General features: G+C 42.2%; 1 protein-coding gene across 1 annotated transcript in view; it reads left to right on the plus strand.

The window, feature by feature from the left end:
* Window positions 1-18,266, plus strand: part of EGFLAM (EGF like, fibronectin type III and laminin G domains) — a 203,298-nt gene that overhangs the window by 30,276 nt on the left and 154,756 nt on the right.

The raw sequence follows: 18,266 nt of genomic DNA on the forward strand, positions 1-18,266 counted from the left end.
GAAAAGAAACAAACTCATGGACATGGAGAACAGACTTGTGGTTGCCAAGGGGGAGGGGGAGGAAGTGGGATGGACTGGGAGTTTAGAGTTAGTGGATGCAAACTATTGCGTTTGGAGTAGATAAGCAATGAGATTCACTGTATAGCACAGGGAACTATATCCAGTCACTTGTGATGGAACATGATGGAGGATAATGTGAAAAAAAAAAATGTATCTATGTGTATAACTGGGTTACTTTGCTGTACAGCAGAAATTGACAGAACATTGTAAATCAACTATAATAAAAATGAAAAAAAGGAAACATAATGAGATTATATGGCTGGCAGGCACCTTATAGGGAAGTTAGTAAATATCTAGTCAATAAATAAATAAATATTTGTTGAGTAAATGAATTTTAAAAATGCACATGTATATTGAGACTTACAGTATAAATATAGAAGGTCTAATGTCCCTTTACAGTGGCCAGCCTGATGCATAGAAGATGGTTTCCCATTGCCACTGTTAAAAAATATAAGAAAGGCTGCAGGTTTTACAGGTCTGTCTTGGGTCTAGCTATAATTCTACCATTCCAATCCCTTTCAAGGAAGTATATCTACCTTGACATGTTAAAAATCAAATCATTCTTAAACTTTCATATTTTAGGTATGATTCATCATTAATTGCTCTCAGTAAAGCTCATATTGATGGCAGCATACCATGACTAAGAACCAAGCTAGGAGTTCCCACTGTGGCTCAGGGGGTTAAGAACCTGATGTAGTTTCCATGAGGATGTGGATTTGATCCCTGGCCTCACCCAGTGGGTTAAGGATCCAGTGTTACCACCAGCTGCGGTGTAGGTCATAGATGTGGCTCAGATCCAGTGTTGCTGTGGCTCTGGTGTAGGCCTTCAGCTATAGCTCCGATTCGACCCCTAGCCTGGGAACTTTATGCTGCAAGTACAGTCGTTAAAAACAAAACAAAACAAAGCAACGAACAAACAAAACCCCACAGCTAGATTCACTAACCATTAACCATGACACCTGGATAGCTGATTACAGAATGAGGCCCATGGAACATTGTAGGGATCTGGGCTCTTTTGATAAACTTTTTATTAGTTTATGCTTGAAAGAAAAGCATGTTTGTGGTAGTAATTGAAACAGAGAGAGGATCATGTTTGATCTTTGAATAAATAGGTATTTTAATATAACGTATTTGAAAAAAATATGTCTAATGGGAGTTCCCATTGTGGCTCAGTGGTAATGAACCTGACCAATATCCATGAGGACATGGGTTCAATCCCTGGCCTTGCTCAGTGGGTTAAGGATATGGAGTTGCCATGAGCTGTGGTGTAGGTCACAGACAAGGCTCGGATCTGGCATTGCTGTGGCTGTGGCATAGGCCGGCAGCTGCATCTCCAGTTGGTGTGGCCCTAAATAGACAAAAAAAAAAAAAAAAAAGTCTGATGAATAAGGTACCGATGGACAAACTATCAAATAGGTTTGACCAAATATGTCATCCTTCTCTTCTTCCATTTGCGTGTTAGAAGAGTTCCTATATTTCACATGGAAAAAGTTAGAAAAGAATCCATGGCAAATATGAATTTAGTTGATTTTTTATAACTTTAGTCTGGAACTGAGAGGTGGATCCCGATTTGACTGTATAACTGATAGAACTGTATTCCTTTCTCCTACCCAAAGTGCACCTAGGCAATAAATAAGATTATGGTGACAGTTATCATACAACTAGTAAAAGCTCCCTTCTGAATTTCTAGTAGGAAAAAATGCCTATGTAAAGGAGAATGTATTCCATTGCCAAGCTAACCTCCTTTTTCAGTTGATAGTGGGTTGAAACACCATAGTTTTATACTTCACCATTGTGAAGGCCGGGATCACAGTATAGGTAGTACAAGTAGTAATTCCTAAATAGAGAGGAATACGTGGTGTGTATTTGGGGTTAATGCAGTTTAAATCAGAAGCAAGCCCATGAATAATTGTTAAGACACTTTAGGGAGTTTACCATGTCTACTTCTAGTTATACCCGGCACTCCTGGCCATGCAATTCTTTCTTTCTTTCTTTCTTTCTTTCTTTTAGGGCCCCAGTTGTGGCATATGGAAGTTCCCAGGCTAGGGGTCAAATCAGAGCTGCAGCTGCCAGCCTATGCCACAGCCATAGCAATGCCAGATCTGAGCCTCGTCTGCGGCCTATACTGCACCTTTCGGCAATGCCAGATCCTTAAGCCATTGAGCAGGGCCAGGGATCGAACCCATATCCTCATGATTTGTTTCCGTTGAGCCACACCAGGAACTCCTGGACATGCAATCATTTAAAAGTGATGGGTGGGTAAGAAAATAGTGTCTGTGGGGTGTTGATAGAATTGGGTTAGAGTGAAGAATAGTCTCCATCCAGTTCCTTTTTAGGAGAAGCCAAGGCAGAAAGATAAAAAGAAAATCTCTCAACTCTTAATTGCTTTAACTATTCTAAACCAAGCTAAAGAATTGTCCTGCAGGAGGCAGGTTTTAATTTTGGATGATGGTGGTGATGATGGCGATGAGAGAATCAACTTACCGAAAATGTACCCTCGTAAATTAAATAGTTCCGATACAGGTCAGTTTAACTTCAGTTTAACTCTAAAGGCCATTTCATCTAGATTTAGCAGCCTCACAGTGTACTGGGCTGCATCTTACTTAAAGAGAGTCGCATCTTTCTTACAAAAGAATTCCAGTTAATAAATGTCAAAGGAATGAGAGAAATAGAAAATCATTATTAGTCAAATACTGCAATAATAATGAATCGAGGTAGGCTCCATCAATAGACTCTTCATAAGTTTGAAGAGAAGCAGGATAACTCCTAATAACAAAGTATCTCCCTTCCTAAAGATATTGATTAATTGCAAAGGGAAAATAGTAACTTTACAGTGGAAAAAGTTGGCACCATACCCAAATGAACAAGGTTAATTAACACCACATATCGACATAAGACATATCGACATTCTCTACCTCTCGATAGGAGGCATTAAGAAGAGCCTTGCTTCTGTGCAATTCTTGCCCAAAGTGTATAACCTCGTCTGACCATGAAAAAACATCACAAAGCCAAACTGAGGGATACTCTACAGAAGCTGACCAATATTCTTCAAATGTGTCAAAGTCACAACAGACAAGGAAAGATTTAGGTAGAATTGTTGCCGGTTTGGAGGAGATTAAGGAGATAGGACAACTTAACACAATATTGGATTGGATCCTAAAACAGAAAAGGACATGTGTGGACAAAAGGGCAAAGCGTGAATAAAGGCTACAGTTTAGTTATTGAACTGACATTAATTTCCTGGATTGTACCCCTTGTGCTAAGGTTATAGAAAATGTTGATATTAGGAGAAGCTTGGTGAAGGGTTTCCAGGAACTCTGTACTATTTAGCAAATTTTCTGTAACTCTGAAATTAAATAAATACAATGTTTAGAACAATAAAGATAATGCCATAGGTTCATTAACAGTCTAAGGATCTTTTTTTTTGTGGTGGGGGGGAGTGCCCACCTGTGGCATATGGAAGTTCCTAGTCTAGGTATTGAATGGGAGCTGCAGCCGCTGACCTACACCACAGCCACAGCAACTCCAGATCTGAGCCACATCTGTGACCTATACCACAGATCCCTGTAATGCCAGATCCTTAACCCACTGAGCAAGGCCAGGGATTGAACCTGCATGTCATGGATACTAGTCAGGTTCGTTACTGCTGATCCACAATGGGAACTCGAGTCTGGGGTCTTGTTGTATTATTAAAGAGTTATCCTTTTACCAAGGAAAGACCTTCATTGTCTATTATTTACTTGTTCAGAAACAGAAATTCCAAGGATTTTTAAAATATCTCGTCTCTTGGCAATGAACTTCAAATTGCCCAATTTTGTTTTAGCATTAAACCGTCAGGTAATTTATTCCTTTTGACTTTGCCCTGTGAATTTTGGACTCTTTTTCAAAACTTGGCTATATGAACTGTAAATCACATCAGAAATGGAAGGAAGCCTTTTAAGGAACACTTCTGTCCTACCCCAAATTTGCTTGGGTCTCTGAGGTCTCTCCTGCCTTAGTAGTCATTCCCTGGGGTTTAAAGTCACTTCTCAAGCAAAAGAGCCAGCGAGAACCATTCATTAGTAAGTGAGATTAGTACTCCAGGGCTGCGTGTATTGTTCCTGGGCACCAGGAGGTGTTCCAATAACTTCTGGGCACTGGAAGCCTCAGACCAAAGAGTCAGAGCTCTATCTGGGCACCCCCCTGCCCCGGGTGTCAGGTAGAGAGGAGCAGCCAAGGAGGAGACAGCCTGCAGGTGAGATCCAGTCTCCATCAGCGTCCAAAGGCAATGTTTGTTCAGTGATTTCTGTCTGGATCCAGTGCCATTCAGCCTAAATCCCCACTGCGTGTAAATGACGCCGCTGGAAGAATGGCCTCAAGAAAACTTAAGTCATTGAGGGCTTATGAAGATTCAGGCAGAAAACATCTCCAATCTTGATAAGGTAGATTATAGAGGAGAAGGAGCCAGGCGATTTTCTAACATGCTCTACCTAAGAATCTTCTCTGGTGGTGCGTCTGTCTTTGATGTTTTCTTCGTGCAGACATCGGCATTATTTAAAGGCTTTGGTTTTAACTGACTGTGGCTCCAGCTGTATCTGGACACTGTCTGAGTTATCTTTGGAGATAACTTCCCAGCTACTCTCTTCCAGGGCTGTCTGATTAGGAGAGATGTAAAACATCTCAGCTCTTTTAAAAAGAAGCCCTCCTCCAACACTGTTAGTAGAAATGTAAATTGACAAAGCCACTATGGAAAACAGTATGGAGGTTCCTTAAAAACTTAAAATAGAGTTACCATATGATCCAGCCTTCCCACTCCTGGGCATATATCTGGATAAAACTATTATTCAAAAAGATACATGCACCTCTTATGTTTAGAGCAGCACTATTCACAATAACCAAGACAACAAAACAATCTGTATCCATCTACAGATGAATGGATAAAGAAGATGTGGTACATATATACAATGGAATACTACTCAGCCGTAAAGAGAATAATATAATGTCATTTGTAGCAACACGGATGGACCTAGAAATTATTGTCCTAAGTGCAATAAGTCAGAAAGAGAAAGACAAATACAACGTAATATCACTTATGTGTGGAATCTAAAGTATGACACAGATGAACTTATCTGCAAAACAGAAACAGACTCATAGATGTAGAGAACAGGCTTGTGATTGCCAAGGGAGAGGGATAATGGGGGAGGGATGGGTTGGGAGTGTGGGATTAGCACATGCAAACTACTATATACAGAATGGATAAACAACAATATAGCACAAGAACTGTATTCAATATCCTGTAATAAATCATAATGGAAAAGAATATGGAAATGAATATGTGTATACACATATATAACTGAATCACTTTGCTGTACAACAGAGATAACACAACATTGTAAATCAATTATACTTCAAAAAAATAAATTAAAAAAATCCATATCAGCTCCTTGTATTTCTCTGTTGCTCCTTTGTAAGGCAGCACCCTATAGATAACTCACTTTCTCAATCCTAGTGAGTCCACGCCTTACCAAGACCCTAGCTTTGGATAATTTCTGGGGCTATCAAACACTTACAGAAGCTCTTGTGTTGGGTTTTAAGTACTTTAAGACATTAGGTACTCCACTATATAGCTATTTGAATGCCTGTGAATATGAAAGTTAATACTTCTATTATTCAAATTATAAATATGAAACCTACATGTATTTTTACCAAATATTAATCAATTATTAAATGTTTATTATAGATTAAACGTTGTTTTCAGTACCTCACACTAGCTAATTTAACCCTTATACAAGCCTGGATAGAGGTACAATATTTATCCCCATTTGATAGTTGAGAAAACGGAGGCACAGACAGGAAATTGCCCTTAGTCATTATAGCTGGTGAATGATTGAGGCAGGTTGTGCATCCAGGCTCGCACGGCCCAGGGGTTGTGTTCTGGGTCACTACAGTGGACTGCCCCTGAGGGGCTCTGGCTTGTGTTCAGCAACACAAAAGATGAGTGCAAGCCAGACTGTGGTTCTTCAAATGCCCATTACCATGAAAAAAAAAAAAAACCCACAGAAAACTCACAACTTTTTCTATAGTGTTCCCTTGTCTACTTGTTTTTCTTGACATATAAAGCATCCGTGTACTATGTGTCTTACATAAAGAAGCTTACCTAAACCCCAGTGAGTTGGAACAGAATTCCAGATACCATGGCAAGACATGTGCGTGAGGCTTAGCTATGACCAGTCCTCCTAACCAGGTGATAGACAGGATTCACTTGACATGTATTTATTGAGCATATGTTATGTGCTGGGTACTGTTTGAGGTGCAGGAGATGCCTTAAAGAACAAATGAAGACACTGACCTCTGCTGTCATGGAGCTTCTATTCTAGAGGGAAGAGAGAGACAATAAGTAAATCATAGATGGATACTAGCAGTGCCATAGAAAAACTAGAGATACTGCGGAGCCAGGGGATACGAGGGACTAGGCAGGAACAAATAGGAGCTGTGATCTTAAACAGGGTGGTCAGGTTGGTCTCACGGAAAAGATCAAAAGACTCCAAGGAGGCCAGGGAGTTAGCAAGATAAAGAACAGCCAGTAAAAATGTCCTAAGATGGGAGTGTGCCCAACAGCTCCCAGGAGCATCGGGGAGGCCAGAGCGGCTGGAGCTGAGTGGTGAGAGGTAGGAGGACGTGGCTATAATCAGGGGTCAGATCAGGCAAGAGCTCCAGTGTCAACATGCTGCATAAATAAGGAGCCACTACAGGGTTTCGGACAGAGGGAAAACCTGGTTGGATTCTCTTTGTAAAATAACACTCTGGCTGCTGTGTGGAGACTAGATATGTGACAGTTAAACTAGCAACAGGGAAACCTGTTAGGAGGCCATTGCAGTAATCCAGGAGGGAGAAGGTGGTGACTCAGCCTGGGGTGTGGCAGCAGAGGTGGTGAGGAGTGCTGGAGTTGGGGCTTTAGTTTGAAGATAAAGCCAAGAGGATTTTCTGATGCATGGGATGTGGGTGTGAGTAAAAAAGAGGAGGCAAGAATGATGCCAAGATTTTTAGCCTGAGCAACTGGAAGGAAAGACTTCACATCAATTTGGATGAAGAAGACTATGGGTGGAGCGGGTTTGATGGTGGTTGGCAGACGAGGAGTTCTCTTTTGGGTGTGTTACGTTCCACGTGCTTGATAGACATCCACGTGCCAGGAAAGCAGTTGAATGTGAGTCTGGAATTCAGAGGAGAGGTTGAGGGCCAAACAGTGGTATTTAAAGCCAAGTGTGGAAGAGATCAGCAAGAAATGGAATGCAGGTACTAAAACATCAAGAAATCAGAGAAATAAGGAAGAACCAACAGAAGATGCTGAGAGGGAGTGAGGTGAAACCAAGAGGAAGCTAGGAAAGGGTGGTGGCCTGGAGGCCAAGTGAGTGAAGTGTGTCAGGAGGACAAGTGATCAGCTGGCAAACTCTGCTGAAGGTCAGATGAGGTGGGACAGAGAACTGACCACTGCCTTAGCAGAGATTGAGGACACTGGTGACTTTGAAGAAAGGCACTTCAGTGGCAGGGTAAGGGGAAGTCCTGACTGAGGTGGGCTTAAGGGGAAAATGAGAGGAGGGGAGACAGTGAGTATGGACCGCTCTTTTGGGGGAATGGTGTTGGCAAGGAAGGAAAAATGGATGATAGTTACCAGAAAAAATTGAGTCAGGAGAATTTTTTTAAGATGGGAGAAATAACAGTAAGTTTAATTGGCTTATAGCTCAAATCCTTTAAATAGCATTATGACATCTAGAATTCACATATATTACTGCTGGTGTCATGTGGGGATTGGAATTGGGGGAGGATGGAACAAGATGGAAATGATAATGGGAAGGGAGAGAGCGAGCTGAGGATTGACACTTGCTAAATTCTGTGAGTTTGGGGAGAACTGGTTTCCAGCAGTGTCTATGTCAACCCAGTGTCTTCTGCTGGGCAAGTTGTCCGGTCCCTGGTGTGCAGTTGATGTCAGTCTTCCCAGACTCTCCTGACAGTCCCAATGGTGCAGCTTAATCCTGTGATAGAGAGAGAGCACTCTCAACTAGATGTATAGACCTCAAAAGATACACCTGAATTCCAAAGCCAGGATTCCTCTTAGATGGTAGTGATGGAGCTGGCATAGACTAGGGAGTCAGGCAAGCTAACATTCCAGTCTCAGCTGGACCCTCCCCTGCTGTGTGTACTTGGACACAGCTCTGCACCTTCATTTTCTTTTCTGTATTATGGGAAGAATAGTAATGACCACCTTATAAGTTGATTAAAAAATTTAACGAAAGAATAAATATGCCTGGGAATTCCTGTCGTGATGCAGTGGTTAATGAATCCGACTAGGAACCATGAGGTTGTGAGTTCAATCCCTGGCCTTGCTCAGTGGGTTAAGGATCCGGCGTTGCCGTGAGCTGTGGTGTAGGTTGCAGACGCAACTCGGATCCCCCATTGCTGTGGCTGTGGTGTCGGCTGGCGGCTACAGTCCGATTAGACCCCTAGCCTGGGAACCTCCTTATGCTGCGGGAAGCGGCCCTAGAAAAGGAAAAAAAAAAAAAGACAAAGACTAATATGACCATAAATATTGGCACACAAAAAAGAGCCAATAAATTAATTTCCTGCTCCCTTCTAAAATATGAATTAATTATATTTCCATTGCTTAGGTTCATTTTCTCCCAGCAATTCAGAGGCACTTCTTCACTCAGACTCTTAAAATTTCAGACTCTATTTCTTTAAGAGATTTGCTTTTGGATTGTCTGAGAATCAAAAAAAAAAAAAAAAAAAAAAAAAAAAAGCCTTCTCTCTCTGTCTCTATGTTCAAATAACTGTAAAATGGACTGTATGGATTTTTCAAAAGCTTTGCTCACACCTGGTAAGAGACAAAGCCTCAGTTATTTCCACTCCAGGGTAATTTTCTGATCAGGAAAATTATGCCTAAAGAGAGAATTCATGAGTAATCTCTACTCTTGCTATCCCCTAGCTGTCCTCATGCCCCAGTAGCCCACATTCAACGGTGAGCTCTCTGTAGACTCTTAGAATCCCAAGGTTTGGCAGGAATCATCTCAGAATGCACAGCTGTTCATGAGGAAAGATCAGGGGAGGGTTTTCATTCCCATTTCATAGAGGAAGTAAGAAGAACACTAGCAAGTTGTGGATTTGCAGAAAACATACCCGTTGTCCTTGAGATTTACCCAGAACACTTCTGGGATATCTTTAAAGACTTCTTAAAGAGAAAAACATTTCCCACATCTAATTGCCCTTCTCAGTCTGCTGTCGTATTCTCATTAATCTTCAGTCAGTGAGCAGGTAAGGGGAGGAGGCAGCTGAGCAGTGGCCTGAAGAGTGCTAGGGAAGTAAAAATTTCACTGGAAATATAAGATGAAGGCAATTGTAGTTATCAGAACAGCTCTCACAGAGAGAACTTTATAATTGGGAAGCTTCATTTTGATAAAGACACTTTGGGATGGGGTGGATGGTGAAAACCCTCAAGGAGAATTCTTACCAGCAAAAGAATTCTTGAAATACCCTTTAAGGAGAAGGGTTCATTTATCCACAGGGCTTCTAAGTTTTGCTGACTGAGCTGTGCAAGTTTGGGGCCAGAGCTTAATTGTTGGGAAGACAGCTGAAGCCAAAGCCTATGGATCACTCACTCTTCTTCATCCCTCCTCCCAACCCCTCAGGCAGTGAACAGCTTGTCCTAAATAAGTGTTGATCATAAATGTAAAGTTTGAGCTTCTGCTCAAATGTTGGGAGCAATGATAGAGGTTAAACACACAACACAGCTACTTTTACTCCTCCTCAAAGCCTACTAAGATGATTGCAAAAGGATTTAAAGGCTCATCAGAACTGGAATAGGGACAACATTCACAAAATTCTTGAAGCTGAAACATATATAGAAGAGTAATAAATGATTTAGTAGACTTAAGAAACTCGAATCCTAGTAAGGAAAGCTGAAAACCTACCAAATTTACAACTTGAAATCTCCTGAATTCTCAGAGGTTGGTAGCACCAGGTATTCCTGAAAGTGGGAGGTAAAGAGGAAGCTAAAATAAAGAAGACTGACTGGAAGTGTGATTAAGAAGTAGTGGGAGTCCCAGATCTCTTTTTAATACCTGCACCTGGCAATTCCAACCTCTTCCTTCCCAGAAGACTTGTAAAGCAAAAGTTCTGTGGACTGGGGCCACTCATCACACTTGGGGAATGGGCACCATATACAAAAGTGTATGTACAGGATGCTGAGACCTCATAGTCTTCTTCCTTAAGCAGCTCCCATATTTTTGGCAGACAGACTTCCTCCTTTAGGTAGAATATTGGAGGATCCTTCTCTGGGATTTAACTAGACTAAAAGGAAGGAATTAATGAAAACTCTTGAAACAGCCATAGTAAAGTTCATAGTCAAAAAGTGCACTAACACACAAAGTTTACTATGAGCTTTGAATTTCTGAACATTTAAATATGGGCAGATAATCAGGGCTTCCCAGGCATCTAAAAAATGCCTCTAACATGGAAGATAGAAACCAAAATTACAAAAACAGAAATAAGCAACTTGGAAGAAATAGAGATTGTGAGAAGACAATGTAAAAGATACTCATCGAAGAATTATTCACCCAGATCCCTAAAGAGATAAGATGTTGCAACCATGAAACATGAGCAGGATAGTATATATAAAAGGAAATAATAAGCAGAGGGCAAAAAGAGCTCTGGGATGTTAATAATATGATAACAGAAATCAGAAATTCACTATAAGGCAGATTAAAAAGAGAAATCTTTTGCAAAGTAACAGAGATGGCAAAAAGGAAGCAAAAAAAAAAAAAAAAAAATAGTGCCCTGTCCAGGACATCAAATGTACAAATAGCAGGCATTCTACAAAGGAAGGACCGGGGGGTGTGGGGGGGGAAGGGACAGCAAAAAACCAGAGGAGATGTTACAAATGAAGTAGTTTAGAAATATTTCCCAGAACTGAAGGACATGAATTTATAGATCAAAAAGGCCTACATACACAATGGATGGAAATAGACCCAAACCAGGGAGTGAAGAGAAAATGATACAAAAAAATTCCAGGGCAGAAAAACAAAAGCACCGAAAAATTCAAGGCTTAGAATAGATTGGGACTTCAGCAATACTGACAGCAAGAAGACTGTGGAGCAATTACTTCACAAACTTCTGAAGGAAAATGATTTCTAACTCAGAATTCCATACCCAGCTAAATGATAAATACTCACTAGATGAAGAGGACAACCAGTCCAAACTAGAACAGGTCAGGAGGCTCTGGATAATATTTCTTCAGCAAAATAAAATTGATAAAGTATCCGACATGTCTTACTGTCTTGAGATTTAAAAGACTGTTGTTTGGAGCTCCCACTGGTACAACGGGATTGGTGGTGACTTGGGAGTGCTGAGATGCAGGTTCAATCCCTGGCCCAGCAGAGTATGTTAAGGATCTGGTGTTGCTGCAGCTTCATATTAGGTCTTGACTGTGGCTCAGATCTGATACCTGGTCCAGGAGCTGCATGTGCCATGGGGTGGCCAAAAAATAAAAATAAATAAAATAGGAGTTCCCATTGTGGTGCAGCAGAAACGAATCTGACTAGGAACTATGAGGTTGTGGGTTCGATCCCTGGCCTCGCTTAGTGGGTTAAGGATCTGGCGTTGCCATGAGCTGTGGTGTAGGTTGCAGATGTGGCTTGGATCTGGCGTGGCTGTGGTGTAGGCCGGTAGCTGTAGCTCCAATTTGACCCCTAGCCTGGGGACCTCCATATACTGTGGGTGTGGCCCTAAAAAGCAAAAAAGAAAAGAAAAGACTGTTGAGTTAAGTACTAACAAACAAACAAACAAAAACAACAACCTACTAACAGTAAAAATTGTGCATTTCTCCAGAGAATCCAAATGAGGGATATTGAAATACTAGGTTTTCTCATATAAGACTTTCACACTGTGACCCTAGAAAGGTTTCCTTCACCAAGGCAGTGAGGAAAACATTCATTAGGTGAGCCCTGGCATCCTTGAAGGGCTCTTATGTGTAAGCCAGAAATGACAGTGGGAACTGCTGCCATCAAACCAGGCCCTTGAATTCAGGGATGATGGGATTTCAGGGCTACAGGAGCCAAGAAGCAGTACTTAGTCACAGAGACTTGATGGGCGAGGTTATCATAACTGACCGCAAGCGAGCAGTCGTCAGAACTGTCTTCCTACTTGCAGAGATCTTGGTGTTGGCTAGTTCATCATGGCCATAGATGGGAGCCTACTAAATTATCAACTTGATTTGTAAAAGTCTAGGTTTCGTGAACAGACATCTTATTAGAATCACCATAATTTTTTTTTTTTTTGAAAAATAGTCTTGCTTAGAAGGGGCACCAAATTATTATTCAATCCACAAGTCTAAGTTCAACATTCAGTCACTTGGTAGTATCTGTTCTAAGACAAAGGGACCCAGCAAAGCATACATTTTAGGCCCAGTGGCTGCTTGGTTTAGGCTGACATTCTGGTTGTTTGTGGCTTGGCCTCTGGGCTCACAGGGAAACTATAGCTCCTCCCCAACATTGGCTATTAAAGTTCAATGTCTTATATTTAGGGTCACTTCACTGAATTACAGTTGGTGCTATTGTTGCTGTTCTGTAATTTATATTCTTTTTGCTTTCATGTAACTCTAATTTTATTTATTCTGTTTATATATGCACTGAAGTTATGCTGCTAAGCATATGACATTTCTCAGACTAGTGGGAAAAGTCACCTTGTGCTGGTCAGTTGACATTGGCAACCCCCAATGAACCATGCCTCCCTGTGAATATTCATGCACTTCTACTGCCCTCTCCTAGAACCTAGGCTGGCCCTATGATTTGCTTTAACCAACAAAATGCAGAGAACCAAAAGTTCAGCCAAGAAGTCCTGAAAGCACCTGCTTTTTTGCACTTTGGGGAAACTCAGCTGCATGTAGGAAGTCTCACTGCACCAAGAGCACCATGTAGTGGGGAAGCCCAATGAAAGTACCACATGAGGGGCTGCGTGTAGGGGAATCAATAAGCCCAGCTGGCAGTGAAAATCAAGAACCAAGACCATAGGTTGCCAAACCCAGCTGAGCTCTGATCCAACAGCAAGACCAGTGAGCCACCATGCGAGTAAGCCAACTTGGCTTCGAGGCCAGGCCAGTTGACACTGGGGTGAAGACAAGCGTGTCTTAGAGAACCATGAATGAATAACTAGTAAGCTTAGTTTAAGCCATCGAGTTTGGAGGTCGCTATTCAGTAACAGATAGCTATATTACTGTTTTTGTTTGTTTTATGTCTGTTTTACTTGGCACCTGATGTAGCCTGTGAATCTGTGTTTTTCTCAAGTAGCTATGAAAAAAATTGCTAGTTGTAGTTCTTTTTGTTGCTCTTTACATATAATTCTCTTGGCAAAGATCTTTTGTCCAACTAAAGAAAGATCTCCTACTGCTTAGATATTCAAGGGAACATATGCCTAAGAGTCTATGAACTCACTAGTCAGAATTTTCTAGTATTTCGGACCGCCAGAGACACACTGCCCTCTGGCTTTATAGCCCAGTCTGGCCTGAAGGCTGGACATGGCTCCCTTGACTTGGACTGCTCTCTTGGCATTTCTCTGGTCTGCTCATACTCTTGGTTCTGTTTGCTCTCAGCTTCTGGGGAAGGTCTACTTCTTCCATCCCCCCAGTTTTGTGTGGGAAAGAATAGTTTTCCAGAAAAAAAAAATGTTAGATGTCTTCTTAGGAATAAACGGATTTCTTCCTCCATGTTCTTTTTAAAGTACTCCCTTTGAAAAACCTCTCCCTTCTCACAACTGCTAAATAAAAGACAGAAGGGTAGCTTTTATTATATAAAAGTGGCACAACCAACACACTCTTTTGAACATTTGAAAATCACCTGCCACATGCCAGCCCCTTTTATTCCATCCTCCTCACCACCACTGTGGCCCCTGTCAGCACCCTCACAACTCTCTCTTTTCTCTTGGTAAAGGCTTGACTGGTGCCTTCTGCTCCTAAGACCCTCCACGTGCTGAGAGCTGGGTTGGTCCAAGAGAAAGGAAGCTTGGCAACTGGGTGCGTGGAAAGAGCCCTAGTTTGGGAACCAGATAGATCTGCATCAGGATCCTCACTCTGGCATTTCTCTAGTTGTGTGACCTTAAGCAGTTACCCAAACTCTCTGGAGTTTCCTTATCTCAAAAGTATCCAATTTTGTTGTTGTTGTTGTTTCTTTTTGCTTTTTAGGGCTGCACCTGCAGTACATGGAGGTTCCCAGGCCAGGGGTCAAATCAGAGCTGCAGCCACGAGCCTACGCCAGAGCCACAGCAACCCCAGATCTGAGCCGTATCTGCGACCTACACCACAGCTCATGGCAACACCAGGTCCCCAACCCACGGAGCGAAGCCAGGGATTGAACTCACATCCTCATGGATCCTAGTCAGATTCGTTGACCACTGAGCCATGAAGGGAACTCCAAAACGATCCGATTTAGTGCTTACTTTATAGAGTTTCTCTGAGGTTTAAAAGTAAATTGTGTTAAGAACCCAGAGTGGATGGTTGGTGAAAGGTGGTGATAATGAAGATGGTGGTGATGATTGGCTCTAGAGAAAGAAGTAAGGGCCAGAGAGCTCTTAAATGCTTCTTTCTAGCAGAGGATCAAAGAGGACTGGAGAAGAAGAAAGGATCTGGAAGGAAGAACCAAGATGTGCTGTGGTTTGCCTCTCACCCACAGGTCTGCTGTATCTTGTTAAGCAGGTTGGTCAGTGCATGGCCTACTGTACAGTGACTACCTGGGGATCCAAATGCAGTGGTGGCAGCTGGGTGAGATTAAGAACAGTGGTGTGCTGGGGCCAGCTCCTGCCAGCTCCTCAGAGCCAAGTGCTAAATTTTCAGGAATTTTGCCAGCTGTCAAGCACAGCTATTATATCCAATTTAAATTAAATGAACTTAACAATCAAACCTTCAGAACTTATCTCTGTCTCATTATATATGGCACTTTGGATTGTCTCTGTTCTTGAGATTATTTCTATTGAGTACTGGTACTGTGGAAATACTGCATAATGATGTGCTCCTGCAACATCTCTTTCCAAGTCCATGTTTGACAACATTTCATTGGCGACTTAGATTTGGCCATGGTGTGAGTATTTACACTACGGTAGTTGGCAAGCGCTGCAAATGAAGGCATTTTTAAAAAGCTTTAGACATGTTAAGGTAAGAAATAGGACTAAAAGCCTTTCATTCTTCTGGAGACCACAGTGTGTTGATTATCCTTAAGCCAGTCACTAACACTAGTGAAAAGAAAGGAAGAAGAAGAAAAGAAGGAAGGGGGAAAGAAAGAAAGAAACACAGGGGTGAAAAGAAGTGAGATTTTGCTCCATCCCCAGGAGCCTGAAGTGTAGATTGCTCTGCCCTCTGGCCACCTGACAAGCCCAATGTACCCTGTCCACTGACAAGCCCACCACCACCGACGGGTATATTCAGCAGCGGTGGAGGAACTACTTGGGAAATGTCATTGAAGCCTTGAGTGGAGCACACTGTGTTTGAACCCCAGCTGAACCTGCCTGGTGGGTGGCCTGGGGGTGCTCTTTCTCAGCTTTGATCCTCGCTGGCACTTGGTTAATCCCTCTCCCTCCTCTGATACAACGTGTAAAGGCAATGGACCATCCACTGCAGGACAGAAAATTCATTTCTTTGGGGGCAGCGAAAGTCCAACTTGCCTCTCACCGCAATGCATGATGATAAGCTAACACTACACAATGACACCAGGGGCCACCACCACAGCACCAGGCGTGGGCTGTGACAGAGCAATGGCTTAAATAAGCCATGATGGGTAATACCAAGTTGATGATACAATTCTGAATCTCAAGGGCCGCCAATTGCTTGAGGAATACACAAAGCACAGACACGTGGTGGTACTGCTTCCCAGAACAAAGAGGGTGATAATTTTCAAGGCCTTAAACAGATCTGGATGACCTTTCACCTATGCTTTTCCAGTTCATAGTTCTCCAGATTCTCTCACAAGCTAATCTTCCCTTCTCTCCACTTATTTAAACCATTGATCTGCTCTGCGGTTGCTTTCTTTAGATTAGCGAAGTGGTTAAGAGCTATGGGCTCGGGGATCAGGCAGAATTTGCCGTCACATACCAGCTGCCCAACTTTGTATCACATTTTCCTCATCTGTGAAATGGGGATGATAACACCCACGGCGTGAGATTATTGTGAGATTCAATTAGGCGTATGTATTAGCTCACTGAGTTAAATCACTCAGACCCTGCGTGACACACAGAGCTCAGAAAGTGTCCACTTTTCTTTATTTTCCTTTGAAGCCATTCACCCTTCACTGCTGTAAAATTTTAACCTTCCTGCCTGCCTCCTTCATACCTTTTGCACCTTCTCTAGGAATCTCTTTGTTTGAATGTTATAACGTAACCACTGAGAAGAGGAAAAAAAAAAAGAGGTATCAATTTTTTCCTAATGCCTTAGCATATATATTCAGGCTATTATCATCTCCCTTTCTGGTCTAAATTGGCAGACAGTTTTCAAAGGTAACACAAAGTTGCAAATGTAGTGACGGACATTGATCTTCCTTAAGGTTTTAATCTCGTAGGCATTTTATCTGACATGCCACTATTGCAGCCAGTTTGGCCAGTAACCTCTCCAGCTCACAAAGAGCTGCTCACAGGTGAAAACTGCTGAAGAATGGTCTCAGGGGGCCTCGTGATGGTGCCAGCCCTGGGACACTGCTTCCGGAGGTGCCCAGATGTAGGGATAAGCATCTCCCCTTTGTTCAGTCTCCTTCTGCACCCCCCACCCTCACTCTGCCTGCCCCTTGCCTTTCTCCCTCCTACTTAGAACCATGCGGTGTGGGTGATGGGAAGATGGGAAGGTCACTAATGGCATTGTGTAGGCAGCAGCCAACTGTCCCTTTTTGTTTTCGTATTTTCTGTTTTAATGGAAGCAAGAATGGAAATCAAGACATTTATGAAACATTGTAAAGTGCTTACACTTTTCCTCCCTACCAAGGTCTTGATCAACTCATGAACTTGGAGCAACATTGGCAAGCCTAGAATTGCAAATGCTGAGAAAGGAAAGCAAAAAAGACAGACAAATGGAAGGAAGCAATGACTCTTAAAGGTCTTGGACAATTCACACCCTGAGCAACTGAGAGTGTAGTTTTGTACCTAAGGGAAAGGGGACCACAGAGGGAAAAAGAGAAAAGCATGGGAGCTGTATGTACTGGTTATTTAAGGCAGCATTGTGTCCAGTGGCCAGGATAGGGATTTAGGGGTTGGGGGGAGAGGGATACCAGAGTCAGAATGCTCACGTTCACATATGAGCTCCTTTCTTGCTAGTCTTGTAACCACAGTCACTTAACATACTCAAAGCCTTAGTTTTCTCATCTGTAAAATTGTATCCCTCAGGTTGTTGCAATGAGAAATGCAGTAGTCACTGTATAGTTTACAAGAGCTGTCTTTGGAGCCAGTCTGTCTTGGTTCAAACCTTGGCTCCATCATATATTCCCAGCTGTGTGATTTTGGAGAAGTGGCTCGATCTCTCTGTGTCTCAGGTTCTTATCTGTAAAATAGGGATCCCAATAAACTTGATGATAGGATATTTGGGGCCAGAGAGTATCTGGCATCTAATGCGTGTGAGATGTTCTTCCGCTGCCTTTAGCTATACCTGCTTCGGCCTTAATGTACCCCGTATGGCACCTGACACAGTCCACACTCAGTTATTACCGTCAGTTAATTAAGATGCTTATTTTTCTCTCATAAAAGTATACATGGTCTTTAGAGAAAATATAAATATGTGGGAAAGTAGAAAACATTAATCACTTTCAGGCAACTTAAGTGAACTTTCGGATGATTTTTTTTCCTCAGGGTTTTCTTTTGCATGACTTAGTGTGTGCATTCATTTCATGGACTGCCTTGTTTACATAACATCGTAACAGAAGTATTTCCTCCTATTATTATAAATGTCATTTTTATTTACTTTTTTTACAGTCGCACTAGTGGCCTATGGAAGTTCCTGGGCTGGGGGTCATGTCAGAACTGCAGCTGCAACCTATGCCACAGCTTGCAGCAGCGCCAGATCCTTAACCCACTGAGCAAGGCCAGGGGTCGAACCCACATCCTCTCAGAGACAATGTTGGGTTCTTAACCTGCTGAGACACAATGGGAATTCCAAAACATCATTTTTTTTTTTTTTTTTTTGTCTTTTTGCCATTTCTTTGGCCGCTTCCGTGGCA

Source organism: Sus scrofa, chromosome 16, assembly GCF_000003025.6.
Source record: "Sus scrofa isolate TJ Tabasco breed Duroc chromosome 16, Sscrofa11.1, whole genome shotgun sequence".
NCBI classification, from domain to species: Eukaryota; Metazoa; Chordata; class Mammalia; order Artiodactyla; family Suidae; genus Sus; species Sus scrofa.